Source organism: Herpailurus yagouaroundi, unplaced genomic scaffold (assembly GCF_014898765.1).
Source record: "Herpailurus yagouaroundi ecotype Mexico unplaced genomic scaffold, PumYag 28, whole genome shotgun sequence".
Taxonomy (NCBI): domain Eukaryota; kingdom Metazoa; phylum Chordata; class Mammalia; order Carnivora; family Felidae; genus Herpailurus; species Herpailurus yagouaroundi.
The window spans coordinates 78,293,941-78,306,412 of NW_024412376.1; the positions used below are offsets into that span (position 1 = coordinate 78,293,941).

The 12,472-nt window shown below is 36.3% G+C and overlaps 1 protein-coding gene and 1 non-coding gene across 2 annotated transcripts in view; one reads left to right on the top strand and one right to left on the bottom strand.

Moving 5' to 3' along the window:
• DKK2 (dickkopf Wnt signaling pathway inhibitor 2) overlaps nt 1-12,472 on the top strand; it is a 102,577-nt gene that overhangs the window by 48,523 nt on the left and 41,582 nt on the right. The gene's annotated exons all lie outside the window — the stretch shown is intronic.
• Nucleotides 1,309-1,423, bottom strand: LOC121040023 (U5 spliceosomal RNA). The gene has a single exon (XR_005795098.1). It is a non-coding gene; the product is annotated as a U5 spliceosomal RNA (small nuclear RNA).

Consider the following 12,472-nt stretch of genomic DNA (forward strand, 5'->3'; position numbering starts at 1 on the left):
TGTGGACATTATTAGGGCACCTTGACCAGAATGGGAGAACTCTTACCTAATTTCATCCTTTGGCCTTTCTACTCAAGATGCAAATTCCCTGAAAGAGTCTGCAGGGTCTGGTTGGGGTCCTGCGTTCCTTCCTTTGGCCAAGGGAGGGCAGGAGAAAGTAGGGTGTCCTGACCAACAAACTGCAGTAAGAGAGACTGAGTTCTTATATAAAACATCAGGGTGCTGTTACCATGGAAAGAAATGTGGTATTGAGCAAGCAAGAGAAATGAAGTGTCTTACAGACTCTTGACTTCTAGAATCATTATGCCATTCAAATGAGATCATTGACTTAGGTACACACAGTGACAGTACATATAAGTTGTCAATTAAGATGATTTAAAAATTGTTATTAAGAAAGAGTTCATAATCCAGTATACTCTACTAGGAATGATCATGTTTTCAAAGAGCGTATTTTATACACACACACATATAGACACACACAGACACACACACACACACACAGCAGTCCCTGAGATTTTACTAATGGGACATTGTAGCAATTTGCTATCTAACTAGATGGAGATACAGGGAAAACAAAATAAGTAGTAATTATATCCCAAATAGCATGCAATTATTTAATTCAAAAATCTGCCTTTGCTATTTCAAATACAAGCCAACAATAAATCCCACGCCATCTATTTTAGTTATGGTAAATCATAGTCGTATGTGGTCATGATTATGGCTAATTGTGGGATAAAGGATTTAATTTTAGAGTATGAATGAAGTACACTCTTGTTGACATTTATGCATGACAGTCTGAGAACAATAGGGAAGAGCTAACAGCTATGTGATATAAATTCCCCAACAGGGAGAATAATAAAGAACATTTGAATCAATGATTCTGATTCTTAATGATGGTACTGATGATTCTGGAAGCTTGAACTCTCCATATTTAGAATATACCAGCTGCTTCAAATTAGAGAGATTGTAGACTCTTCTGACACGCGTTCATTGTTGTGTGTGTGTGTGTGTGTGTGAATTAGTCTCACTGATATGTGCAAACAGAAAATCTAGAATACTTGCTTTCCTGAAATAGTTTATAGAGGAATATATTCTGTGGTACATTGCTATGCCATACTAAGATTGGTAATGTGCATTGAAATTTGTAACTTTTTAAAGAACCTTAAGAGAGAATCTAGTAACATTTGGCCTCAAATTGCTTGGGACTGCATGACATCAGGAACTTAAAAGGAACCAACTCTGATTTTTTTTTTATTTAAACTTCTGCTTTCACTTCACAACAATGTCTCCCATTAAAACTAAACAATTAGCGCTGTCAAAGCAAGGCCTCAAACAATTAACATAAGACTCAAAGTTATTTCCCTCATCATAAATCTTCAGTAACAGGCAAAATATGTATACAATATGAAGAGGAACAGAGTATGCCCTCTGCTTCCATAACACATCCCCATTAAGAAAAAATCCTCTACACTGACGGTAGGTATTTAGTGTCACAATATAGCTCCTGCAAAAACTTTTCAGGGAATTCTGTAAATAAATACGAGTTGAAAGAAATTTAAAATAGTACCATTTTATAATTGTACTGTGTGCAATACACTGTGGCTATTAAACTGAATCTGAGTCACCACCCTTTCCATTATGGGAAGTTCTTAAAATTCACACAGTGCCTCCATCAGGCGGTGAGGGAGAGGAGACTTAGCTAACGACTCAGGTTGTGTCCCCATCAGAGACACTGGTTGAATTTGTATATTTGTATATCTGATTGAGATTTCTTTCCTTCCTTCCATCCTCCTTCCCACTCTCCCTTTCTCTCTCTCTCTCCCTCTCTCTTTTCTTTCTTTCTTTTGGTTAAACGTGATATTGTAGAATCACATGCAATTGTAATAAGTGACATAGAGAGATCCAGTGGACCTTTTGCCAAGTATCCCACAGTGGTAACATCTTGCAGAAGTATAGTGCAATACAACCAGGGTTTGACATTGATGTGAGTCAAGATACAAAACATTTCCATTCTGCAATTATCTATCATGTTGCCTTTTATAGTCCCGGATACTTCTCTCCTGCCCTAATTTTGTCACTTTAAGAATGTTTCATAAACAGGGGCACCTGAGTAGCTCAGTCATTTAAGTGTCCAACTTCAGCTCAGGTCATATCTCAGGGTTCATGAGTTTGGCCCTGCATCAGGCTCTGTGCTGACAGCTCAGGGCCTGGAGCCTACTTCGGATTCTATGTCTCCCTCTTTCTCTCTCTCTGCTCCTCCCCCACTAGTTCTCTCTCTCTCTCTCTCAAAAATAAATAAAACTTTTAAACAAAAAAGAATGTTCCTTAAATGGATTCATGCACTATGTAATATTTGGGGACTGGCTTTTCTGACTCAACATAATTCTCTGGAACTTCATTAAGAGGCTGTTGTGTGTATTAATAGTTTATATTTTCATTGCTGGATAATAGTTCATGGTATGGAATACCAGTTTGTTTAACAATTTACCCGTTGAAAGACATCTGGGTTTGTTTCCCATTTTTGTCAATTAAGAATAAAGCTGCTTGGGAATGCAAGCTGGTGCAGCCACTCTGGAAAACAGTATGGAGGTTCCTCAAAAAACTAAAAATAGAACTACCCTACAACCCAGCAATTGCACTACTAGGCATTTATCCAAGGGATACAGGTGTGCTGTTTTGAAGGGGCATACGCACCCCCATGTTTATAGCAGCACTATCGACAATAGCCAAAGTGTGGAAAGAGCCCAAATGTCCATCGATGGATGAATGGATAAAGAAGATGTGGTGTATATATATATATATATATACACACACACACACACACACACACACACAATGGAGTATTACTCGGCAATCAAAAAGAATGAAATCTTGCCATTTGCACCTATGTGGATGGAACTGGAGAGTGTTATGCTAAGTGAAATTAGTCAGTCAGAGAAAGACAAAAATTATATGACTTCATTCATATGAGCGCTTTAAGAGACAAAACGGATGAACATAAGGAAAGGGAAACAAAAATAATATAAAAACAGGGAGGGGGACAAAACAGAAGAGACTCATAAATATGGAGAACAAACTGAGGGTTACAGGAGGGGTTGTGGGAGGGGGTATGGGCTAAATGGGTAAAGTGCACTAAGGAATCTACTCCTGAAATCATTGTTGCACTATATGCTAACTAATTTGGATGTAAATTTAAAAAAAATAAAAAATAAAACAAGTTAATAAATAAATAAAAGAAAGAAAGAAAGATCTCCCACTGACTAATGAATTAAAATACATAAAATATGATTAAATATGTAGGTCATTAAGGTTCTTTAAAAAAAAAAAAACAAGAGACAATACAAAGGGGGAAAAGAAAGAAAAGTCGTTGTTCACCTTTGGAAGATGCGAGGTCACCGATTCATTATTTTGAAAGCTGGTTAATACAGAATGAATTTATCCACCTTTTCTTGTACCAACGGAATCCCAGGGTAACCAAATATGTTTTGAGAAGTTTCTCCTCATAATTATGTTCTAACTTATTAAGTGAAAGAGATATAATTAGAATACCACCATTTTGCAGTCCTTAATGAGTTGATGGATTTAGATAATTAATACATGTTTGAGAGGCATCAATGCTTCCTCATGGAAATACATAAAACTACCTCTGAAGTATTTTTGCAAGGAAATATAATCTAAATATGATTAGGTTTCCAGGTTTCCAGGTTTCAGGAAATACAAGAGTCAGAGAGACTCTTGCTGTATGATTCCACAGCAAAATTCAAAATGTCATGAACTCAAACAAATGACTGTTTCTTTAACATATAAATTGTAAAGGAAATAAAAATAATCATTTAAAATTGAGAGACATAAAAACATATCTACCAATTACAATATGTGAAATCTTTTGGTCTTTTGATTTGAACAACTTGAGACAACTGGCAATATTTGAACATGAACTGTGGAGTTTGCTAATATTAAGAAGTTTAGTTTTTTAGTGTGGTAATGGTATTATTGTTTTTAAGACTCTGTCTTTTAGGTATATGTAGTGACTATTTCTGGATAAAATTATATGCGGACCGGGATTTGCTTCAAAATGAAATCTAGAAAGATAAGTATGGATATAGATGAAACAAAATTGTCCTTAAATTGATAATTATTGAGTCTGGGTTAACAGGCATATGGCATTAAATTATATTCTTTTTATATACATATCATAATTTTATTTAAAATTATTATGTGTTATATAATATACATTATAATTTTATATAATCTCTGTATTAGATAGTCTTTATAATAAAATATTTTAATTAAAATATGAAAAAAAGAATAAAGCTGCTACAGATACTTGCATACCAATGTTTACAGCAACTTTATTTCCAGTAGCCAAGAGGTACAAACAACTCAAATGTGCACCAACATATAAACGGGTAAACAAAATGTAGTACATGCATAGCATAAAATATTATTCAGCCTTAAAAAAGAGTGAAATTCTGATACATGCTACATCATGGATGAACCTTGAAAACATTATGCTATATGAAGTGAGCCAGAAACAATAGGACACGTAGTGTATGATTCCACTTACAGGATTACCTAAAATAGGCAAATTCCTAGAGAGAAAAAGGAGAGTAGAGGTTACCAGGGATTGAACGGGAGAGGAAAATGGGGAGTTCTTGTTTAATGCGAATGGAGTTACTATTTGGGATGATGAAAAAATTCTGGAAATGGATAGTGGCAATGGTTGCACAATACTGCGAATGTACTTTATGTCACTGAACTACACACTTAAACATGATTCAAATGGTAAAATTTTATACAATTGCTGTGTAAGCACTTGTACCCAGGTTTTTGTATAAGCAGAAGTCTTCATTTCTCTGAAATAAAAGCCCGGGAGTATAATTGCTGGGTCATATGACAGTTGCATTTTTATCTTTTAAAGACATTGCTAAACTATTGTCCTGAGTACCGTGCCATTTAAATTCCCATCACCAATGTGTGAGTGATCCATTTTCTCGGCATCTTCACCAATATTTGGTACTGTCACTAATTTTTTTAAAAAAATTTTAGCCGTTCTGACAGGTGTGTGCTGATATCTCGTTTTTTTTTTTTTTTAATTTTTTAACGTTTATTTGTTTTTGAGAGACAGAGACACAGCGCGAGTGGGGGAGGGGCAGAGAGCGAGAGGGAGACACAGAATCCAAAGCAGCCTCCAGGCTCTGAGCTGTCAGCACAGAGCCAGACGCGGGGCTCAGATTCACAAACAGTGAGATCATGACCCAAGCCGAAGTCGGACACTTAACTGACTGAGCCACCCAGGCACCCAGCTTATTGTGGTTTTAATTTACAATTCCCTAAGAACTAAAGATCTTGAATATCTTTTCAGATGCATTCTGTCATCTGTATGTTTTCCTAGGTGAAATGCCTCTTCATGTCATTTGCCTACTCTCAAATCGAATTGTTTGCCTGTTTATTATTGAGTTTTGAGAGTTCTTTTAAAAAAATCTTTTTTTTTAAATGTTTATTCATTTTTGAGAGAGAGAGACAGAGAGTGAGCAGAAGAGGGAAACACAGAACTCTAAGTGGGTTCCAGACTCTGAACTGTCAACACAGAGCGCGACGCCGAACTTGAACCCAGGAACCCTGACGACATGACCTGAGCCAAAGTCGGATGCTTAACCGACTGAGCCACTCAGGCGCCCCTTGAGAGTTCTTTATATACTCTGTGTACTAGACCCTTGTCACAGATGTAATTTTCACATTTTCTCCTACTCTGTCACCTGTCTTTGAATTTCATAGAACAGAGTTTTAAAAATTTTGATCATGTCCATTTATCATTTTTTTTCTTTCTGGGAATTATGTTTTGGTCAAGTCTAAGAACTCTTTGCCTAGTCCTAGATCTCAAAGATTTCTCCTGCTTTTGTTTTTCTTAGAAGTTTTATAGTTTTATAATTACATTGAAACCTGTGATTCATTTTGAGTTAAATTTTGTATAAGGTGGAGGGGTTCCTGGTGGCTCAGTCTGTTAAGTGTCCGATTTCAGCTCAGGTCATGATCTCATGGCTTGTGGGTTCAAGCCCCACGTTGGGCTGTGCTGACAGCTCAGAGCCTGGAGCCTGCTTGGGATTCTCTGTCTCTCTCTCTCTTCCCCTTCCTGCTTATAACCTCTCTCTTTCAAAAGTAAGTAAATATTAATTTTTTTTTTAATTTTGTATAAGGTGTGAGATTTTGGTCAAGGCTATTATTTTTCCCCCCATGGATATCCAATTGCTCTTGTACCACTTATTGAAAACACTATCCTTTCTCCACTGAATTTTTTTGATTGCCCAAAAATGATTCTCTTTCCTCCCATCCTCCTTTCTTTTTGGCTACTGCTTAACATACTCTACATAATCTCATTGTGGCTGGCTTTTCTTTGTGTAGACTAAGGTTATGGCACCTTTATGCTATGAAGTTGGATGCTCAACATGTACATGGAAGGCATAAATTTACATTTTCTTCCATATTTACAAAATAACCACACCAGCATATTACTGGTCCAGTTATGTACTTTCGTAGTTGTCATGTTTATTAATGTGCAAAAGAGAGAAGGAAACAAATAGTACCTTTTAGTCCTCCCTTTGTTATATAATGTCCCCAGTGTCAACAGCACCAATTAGTCTTGGTTTATTCCTGTTCTGCCATATTAGGAAGCCCAGAAACTAGGGAATGAGGCACAGGAGACTTTCCAGTCAACAAAAGTGGTGATGAGAACAGTGACGTATGCGAACAGATCCTGTACCTTCCACAGTCCTTCTCTCTCTCCCTCCCTGAACAAACTAGACAGATCTTCGCTTTTGAATAAGGTTTTGAATATTTATTGTGTAGGTTGTAATATAAGAATTACAAAATGTGTCATTAGAGTGATATTTGTGTTGAAATTGTTGATAATAATTCATTGATTTGCCCCGTATTTATTGAGTATATCAAAATTGCCCTAATTGCTATTATAACCCTAAAGAAAAAAAAATTGTAAGTTTTGGTGTCCAAGAATTTATAATTTACCTGAAGAGATGAGAATATACCTAAAACATAAATATGTTAAATATGTGCCATATAAAGGGAATGAATGATATGTGATGGTTAAAAACAAAAATAGTTCAGTGAAGAGGAAAAGTCTCTTTGGTTGGGAATGGATGTGGGAAAGTATCACTGAGCAATGAAGATGGGTTTTGCAGTAAACTTCAAAGTGGAGACAGGATTTCAGATAGTTAAAGACCATGAAGGATGCAAAGGACAGTGAAGATGATTACCCTAACAAAGATTTGGTGTCAAGAAAACAGGGCTCCTCTGTTTGGGGGATGATAGACCAGTTTTGACATTGTGGTTCAAAAAGTAGGAGATTCAAATACAAAGGGAATAAATGCATGGTAACACAATTTGAATGCAGTGGAAAGATGCCTATTTGTACCTGGACCCTATACTCACAACACCTCCCAAAAACATTCAAAGATTTAGGCTTTAAATAGGATGGAAGAATGTTTTCATTTGTGTAATTGCTTTTAAAGATTTTAGACTGAATAATGGATAAAATGTAGTGGTTGATAAGAAAAATCTTTATTTTCCCAATAAGAGCTAAAAATATTTGTTTGCATAATTTGTCAGCATGAAATCACAATAATTTTGTTGCTAATTCAATTCACTTTTGAAAAAATTCAGGCCAGGGGCACCTGGGTGGCTCCATCGGCTAAGTGTGCAACTTTGGCTCAGGTCACCATCTCTGGATTGGTGAGTTTGAGCCCCCAGTCCAGGCTCTGTGCTGACAGTTCCTTTGCTATACTCTGATTCTATCCATTTCCCCCATATAGGCTGACTGATAACAGCAGAGTCAATCAACACTTTAAATAATTTTTTTAATATGAAATTTATTGTCAAATTGGTTTCCATACAACACCCAGTGCTCATCCCAAAAGGTGCCCTCCTCGATACCCATCATCCACCCACCCACCTCCCATCAACTCTCAGTTTGTTCTCAGTTTTTTTTTTAATTTTTTTTAATGTTTATTTATTTTTGAGACAGAGAGAGACAGAGCATGAACGGGGGAGGGGCAGAGAGAGAGGTAGACACAGAATCTGAAACAGGCTCCAGGCTCTGAGCTGTCAGCACAGAGCCCGATGCGGGGCTCGAACCCACGGACCGTGAGATCATGACCTGAGCCGAAGTCGGACGCTTAACCGACCAAGCCACCCAGGCACCCCATGTTCTCAGTTCTCTTATGCTTTGGCTCTCTCCTTCTCTAACCTTTTTTTTTTTTTCTTCCCCTCCCCTATGGTCTTCCGTTAAGTTTCTCAGGATCCACATAAGAGTGAAAACATATGGTATCTGTCTTTCTTTGTATGACTTATTTCACTTAACATAACACTCTCCAGTTCCATCCACGTTGCTACAAAAGGCCATATTTCATTATTTCTCATTGCCACATAGTATTCCATTGTGTATATAAACCACAATTTCTTTATTCATTTAAATAATTTTTAAATTGTTATATGCTGCATTGGCAAAATTATGAGCAGATATTTTTCACACAATTGTGATTTCAATTGAACAACATGTACAGGACTTGGAGTCCTGACCTGGATTGAATTCTTCTTCATGTCACTTGTCATCTTTGAGTGGGGAGATAATAATAGCATTTTCCTCATATTGTTGTGATAAGGATAAAATGAAACCATGTATGTGTGTGTGTTTTTTTAAAGAAAATTAGTAGACTGTTAATTTAATAATATTAGGTAATAAACTTCATGATGGCCTGGACTACCTCTCAAATATCTTAGGATTTTCCAAGTGCCCTGTGTACTACCTGGCCTGTAGCACCTCGTTATTTTTGGTAGCATTATTGAAAATAGCAACAGTACCACAGCACATTTATTTGCCTTTATGCATAGAATCTCTTTAACAAGCTTGTTGATGGATAAATAAATGTCCTATGAACTTATTTACGAAGAATTTAGCATACATTTATCTTATTTAATCAGAGTCAATCATCTAGAATAGAAAAGTCAAATTCCTTGTGTCCAAAATTATAACTTGTTATACTTGTTATACTTCTGATATGATATATCGTGTAATGCTGAGTGAAAGTCAAATTACATTTCCTCCATTGGCTTCACTTTGTGTTTAAGCAGATGTCATGCATGATTTAATAGTCAGGATATAACATGCAGAAAAGTTAAAAAGTTTAAGCTTAGAAGGTTCAAGCCTAAACATTTAAACTTACTTTGTGGTAACATATAGACAGGTATAATGTTTATATATGTGCACATAACTATATCTTGAGGTATATATCTATATATGTAAATGTGTAGATGTATAGGTACTGTAGATACACAACCATATAGTCTAAATTGAAATGAATCCTAGTGCCTCAGAATGTGCTGAGTTTCAAATCACATTGAAACAAAATGAACATGTGTAGCTGTACAGCAATTGTCGTGTTAAAATTAAAACTATTGCAGAGTTCATATAGCATTCCAGATGAGAGAAGCTTTCTTTAATATAGACTGGTGTAGCAGAAACCAAAATACATGCAGCAGAATGAAATTTTATGTGTAGGTCTGTGGATGAGTGATTTAAGATTTATGATAATAAATTAAAGTGACTATTTTTATGAATTATCCCCTTATGAATCTATTTGACCATTTATCAAAGTCTTACATGGTTAAATGTCAAGGTTTAACAAACAAACAAACAAACAAACAAACATCTGGATACTATGACGGATGAGAAAGACAGAAGTGCATCTGTGCACAAGTACGGTGAGTGTAAGTTGGTAGTAAGGCTGGGGATAGCACAGCATTAGCTGAGTGTGTGACACACTTAACAGAACAGATCCTGAACACGTGCGAGCCCTTATGGTTTCGGTCAGCAACACTGTCCAACCACGACATGGGGCCCCTTCTAGGATAAGTCACGAGTGTGTAATTTACCATGGAGTGGCCTATTTATGGTGCACAGGAGGATACCTTGCTGTTTTTTTTTTTTTTTCCACAGTCATTAAATCTTACCAGCAGTTAGAATCCATGATACTGTACAACTTTGCACAAGATGACAGCGTGCTTCCTACAGTCTTCCTGTCTTTGAAGAAAACAATATTAAGTAGTCTGACCAGACCTTGAGGAATGAGAAAAATGTGACTTTTTGAGCCAGATGAACTTGCCCTCACATCCTGGCTCTTTATTTAATTTTTCTTGGCCCACTTTTTAGTTTTGTTTTGTTTTGTTTATTTTTTTCACAACAGAGAAAACAGTATGTACCTTTCATGGGCACTTTGAGTATTAAGTGCGATAATGGATGCAAATATACAATATAATGCCCAATGTCTATTACGTGGTCATACTCCCTCATTGTCCAACACCCTATCTCCTCTCCATTTCCTATCATCCACGGGGAAATTAAGAAAAGAATCTTAGAGTTTTATAGATTCTAAAATTAAAACCTTTACATGTTTTCTTATGGAAAATTGATGCTAATTCATACAAGAAGAATGCGATAGCTTCTCTTGTATCAGTACCTATAAAACAAGCCAGCAATGTTCTAGGAACTTTATGTATGTTTAAATTTGAGTACATGTATTAATAAATACCTCATCCAGTAGATATTATTATAAGTATTTTGCAGATGCTCAAAATTATCATGAGGAAAAAGTACCAACTTATTTATGTTGGCTTTATAACAAGAATGCAAGCTCTGTTGGAAGAAGACAGGTTTGCCCTGCTTATATTTTAAGGCACTTTGTTTTTCACTTAATAGGCAGTCAAGAAACATGAATTGGTTGTTTCTTCTTGAAAAGCTTCATTGCTAAACCTAGAAGGATGGCTTTATAGAAACTGTTTCTCTGATCCAAGTACAAATCAAGAAGCGCTACACAGTAAAGATCTATCTAGGTAGTAAGTGAAAAAGCAGGAGTTTTCCTCTGGAATTTGTGAATCACTTTGATGAATTTTGCTTCTGTGAACTGGTTTGTTCATCGATGTAAAGATGGGGGTGAAAAGGAGAGGGAGGGAAGAAAGAGAGAGAGGGAGGGAGGGAGGTGACACAATTTTTTAAATTCTCAGGTGTGAGAAATTACTAGTGAATTGTCCTTGAAGTGATCAGATTGCATTTCAGGAGGTTGCACTGAAAAGGGTATATTAGCAAAAAAATTATTATAGCATTACCAGCCTGAGGCACTTACTTCTTTGTACCTATTAACTAGCATCACAAATGAACGGACACTCCATCACAATAGATTTAGAGTACTGAAGAAAGTAGTCTCAGGTTGCTACATCTGGATTTTTTTCAAGGGTGGAAAATAAAATAATGAGGATACCAACCGGGCCACCCACTGCAAAATGTGGGTGACCAAATGAGCCAACAGAACCTCTAATGAGTATTTACTCCAAGGGACTCTGCATGTAAACTACTTCCAGACTGATGTGGTGCCAAGCTTCAAGGATTAAGTCTTTCAATGGCTTTTGTTGATCAGTGGCCACAGCATCTAGGAACAAAGGAGGGGTCTCCTTATTAAGCATATCAAGAATATTACTTTCAGACAAGAATAATGCAAAGAATGGATCAAAGAATACTATAAAATAGATGGAAGACGGTAGAAATAAGTAATAACAGCATCATTCATACTCTGCATTTAGAGTGACTATAGTTAAGGCATTATTTTCCAGAAGACTTTAAAGCATCGCTTAACATTTATGTGGTCTGGCCTACATTATAGGTAGTTGTGAACATGTCCTTGGGTTTGATGATCTTGGGAGCAAGAGTTTCTCTGCTCTGTCTCATCAGTGTGCCATTAATCTTTTGTTCTTTTCCTCCTTTAGCATTAAAGAGTATAGATGTAAGTTTTTTAATAATTATTTTTGAAATATATTAAATGGAACCTTGCAGTTATGATGGCTTTAATAATATAGAAAGCATGAGGACTAACATAACACGATTTTCTTTTAGGAGAAAGAAATCTGTGAGACAAAGAAACGATATCTGGAGGGAATAGCTCAGTATCGCTTAGAAAGTTAGTGGCTGAGTTTATCCTGACTCAGGGATCTTGCATATCTCAGACAAATCCAATCCCTCAATGCCATGCAAATGACAGGGTGCATACGGAAAATCACATTCTCAATATGTTTACCCAGAGAAAACACAAAGCAAGAAAATGTTTACGCACTGTGACAAAAGTCAGTGCTAGAATAGGTTCTAAGATGGCCACCCAAACAAATGTTTACTTCTGTAAAGCAAAACAAAACTTAATTTGGTATTTTAAAAGGTTGAAACATAACAACAGCTATTTGATTCCTTTCTCTTCCTGTTTCTAAATAGTTGCATTATTTGAAAACCTTTATTTTTTCAGTCCTTCTCAAAGAAGTAGTCAGTTGCAGTTCACAGTAAGATTTCCTAAGAAACACTCCTGGATGTAAATTGTGGCCATGTTTCCCCCTCTTTAGGTACAAACTAGCCATATGGGTA